Source organism: Triticum aestivum, chromosome 6B (assembly GCF_018294505.1).
Source record: "Triticum aestivum cultivar Chinese Spring chromosome 6B, IWGSC CS RefSeq v2.1, whole genome shotgun sequence".
Lineage (NCBI taxonomy): Eukaryota > Viridiplantae > Streptophyta > Magnoliopsida > Poales > Poaceae > Triticum > Triticum aestivum.
This window is the reverse complement of record NC_057810.1, coordinates 82,611,820-82,615,596: the sequence shown is the minus strand read 5'-3', so window position 1 is coordinate 82,615,596 and position 3,777 is coordinate 82,611,820.

Genomic DNA, 3,777 nt, shown 5'->3' with positions numbered 1-3,777 from the left:
TCAAGTGAGAGTATGAGTGTGAGTGTGTGGATAGGATAGAGGAGAGCGTGGGTGGTGGGAGGTAGCTAGTTTTAGCAGTAGCGCGGTATAGGTAAATGCGCTACTGCTAAACTACCTATAGCAGTAGCGCCCTTCTAATTAACGCGTTGCTGCTATAAATAGCTTCGCGGCGGGGTCGTGGGAATAGTAGCAGTAGCGTGGCTTACTGTGGGCGCACTACTGCTACTTCTTTTTCAGCAGCGCGTTCTGATGGAACGCGCTACTGATAAATTGCAGCAGTGCCTTGTTTTAAAACTCGCTACTGGTAAGATCCTGTGTATATGCTTTTTCCTAGTAGTGGAGCCTCCAAATTTCAAATGAAAAAAGAGATCACTGCGGCACCGCCACGTTCTCCAGAGAGAGAGAGACAAAAATATGCGATGAGGTTGGGCTCTCATGATGCTGGACATAGCTGGCTAATATATTTTGTGTTGTTGTGTCCTAAGCTTTTGTGTCGGCCATGAGAGGCCGTTGTGTCCTGAAGCTTGTTTCCCAACAGTAGTGTAGCTTAGTGTTGTTGTTGCATTGTTGTGTATGTTGGGAGTTTTGAAGAAAGTGTCTGGCCCAACTGAAGGTGCTTGTCTTTATATCTCTTTCGGGTACCTGCTTATCTATATCTATATCTATATCTATATCTATACCTATATTAATAAAGCGTCTATTGCTACTGGCGGTATGTCATTAAAATTGCCCCCAAAGTTGTAAACTATTACCCACCAATGCCACATATAAGTGAAAAAAATCGTTTCGCATCAAATCCCCCTCCTGGGCCGGCCCAAGCATAGGGACATACTATACTACGCTCCGCGCACTGGAGAAGACACAGCGCGCCCATTTGGGCCAGCCCATATACGGCGCCTATTTTTTTAGTTCTGGTTTTCATTTTTATTTTTCAGTTCCATTTTTGTTTCTTCTACTTCAAAAAACTTTGCAATTTAGAAAAAACGAGGAATTTTGAAATAATATGTTCAAGAAAATATAAAATATTTGTGAATTCAAAAATGCTCGGGATTTTTCTAAAATGCTTGCATATTTGAAAAATGTTCGCAATTTTAAAACCATGTTCATAAAATCAAAAAAGGTCCGTGTATTAATTTATTTTTTAATGAAATTTAAAAAAATGTTTACTAATTCAAAAAAAGTTCATGTACTTTAAAAGTGTCCTAAAATTCTAAAAATAGTTCGTGAATTACAAAATAGTTTATTGCTTCATAAAATATTTGCTGATTCATAAATATTTCTGAATTTCAAAGAAAAAACAAGAATTTAAAAAAATATTAATCTATTCTAGAATTGTTTGCCGATCAAAGAAAATGCTTAAAACCCGTTCATAATATAAAAAATGTTCACAGTTTTAGAAAATAATTTTATTTTTTAGATGATTAAGTATTCCCAAATTTGTAAACATGTTCACGAATGATTGAAGGTGTGTAGTTAAATAGTAATGCTTCTGAGTGTTTGTGAGTATATATACCCGCGTGAATTTTGTAAGAATTAACTGCCAGGGTGGATCGGAATATTATAGTATGTTTTTAAAAAATCTTGAAATTCAGAATAATTCTTTGAATTACCGAGTTTTTTGACAACTAAGATAGATTTTGAAAATCTGAACATTGCTTCTATTTGTGAATAAAATTTTAAAAATAAACATTTTCTTGCATTTATGAATAAATTTTCAAAATCATGTGATGAGATGTGAACAAAATGTGGTCATTGTCATTGAAGATTATGATTTTTTTTCTCCCGTTGCAACGCACGGGCCCTTTTGCTAATACACATATATAAACTAAACTACTCCCTTTGTAAAGAAATATAAGTGCGTTTAGATCACTAAAGTGTAGCCTGCAAATATTAATATTACCAAACCTTAGGTATATGATTACGGGAGTCAACATTGCGATGAACATGTCCGCTACAAGCTTTCTATTTTGGTTGGATGGATTACTTTCTTCCACCAACTTGTCCAGCTAATGTGTTGTATTTCCTTGTGCATTACTGCTATCTGCCTATTACCTTATAAGCCAAGAGTAATTCTAATTTTTTTGATTATTTTATTTAATAAGATTTAGTCTTTTCAAACTATATGTATGGCTTAATACCACTTAAAATTTGCACCTTGTGCATTCTTTATATGTTGTATTAACCCAGGTTATATATTGAGTGTTTGAATGGACCTTTCTTCCTTGTGATATTGGCGAAACATACTAGCCGCTTGTATTATGGAAGCACGAGTTAACTTCTGAAGCTGAACAGATGTTGATTGGTTATAGCATCTTATGAGTTACTGCTGTAAAAATGCCTGATTTCTTTTTGTAATTGAATGGGAACCTCACTTGTTATATCGGTTATTATGATGAGGTTCAAAATGTGCACGCTAACCTGATCTTTTCAGGTTAGTTATTTGTTTCACTTATACAGACTGTGCATATGTTCTCATGCATTTACCACTAGCATGCGGAAAGGGTCAAATATTTCTATTTAAAAATTCATTGTTTACTTGAGGAGTTTCATCTTGTGTTTGAATATGCTCCAACCTCCAAATCGTGTGTTAAACATAATCTAGATCCATTGCAAGTGAGAAGCTAAGAATACAATAGTTCTCTAACCATTTCAAGGTCACTTTACATGCAAGGTAACAAGATGAGATAATCTTTTCATGACAATTGCTAAAGCATTAGGAGGCAGAGAACATGTCCTCCTAGATATTAAGTAATTTTCATCATACAAAACATTCTTGTACTTGCCATCTTATTTATGAGCATGCATATGATGGCACACCAACAACATGATTTACATTGTTACTTATTTTTTTTTCGAATTCAGTACGCATTATGTTTGATTGGTTATATAGACATGAAAAGGATTGGTCGGAAAGTAATTCCAAACATCGAAAAGGTGGCATTATAGGCATTATTTTTCCTTACAATAACAATACCATATAAGGCATAGCGTTATAGCTACTGTTTAATAATACAATAATTAAATTTCCTACGCATTTCATCTTGATGTGGCTGCTACTTCAATTCTCTGCATTGAGACTGGAAGACTGATAACCTGCGAAAGGTAAAAGTTTACGTGATATAGCACTATACTCTTTTTTTTCTTATTTGGGGTTTTGAAAGAGATGTTGTATTTTGAATCATTATTGACATAAAGGAAGAGTTAGGAATGAATTTAGATTGTTTTGTTAATAATTTATCAAAAAATTGTGAAACTTTTATACCATCTAATTTAATTTTTCTTCCTTTGAATATTCTTCTTTCTTCAACATTTTTGTTTCTAGATTTTGTGATGTGATACTTTGCAAGAGTTATTTTAGGAGCCAAAGGAGGTCATGATCAATCACGAAACATGTATCGTCAACCAACAAACACAGCTCGAGTAAAGAAGTCTCTTAAATTGCTCTTCAATTCCATGACATTATTTTGAAAATTGGAGATAAAAAACAAGCTACCACAAAGCACATTGTTTTCAAAGCATTGTAAACAAATGTATACAAATTACTCTATATTCCTAATAAGTAAGAGCCAAAATAGACGCTGTAGCAACGCGCGCCATCAATGATCTAGTTATCTGATAAGGTAGGTTGTTCATTGCTTGCCTTCTAAGGCCACTGATCATGTAGCTCTACTTAAATGGGAGCAAGAAACTTCAGAATATGTTAACAACATAAGTTGAACACTGTCTTCTTAAACTTGAGAATATGTTAACAATATAAGTTCAGGACCGTCTTCTTAT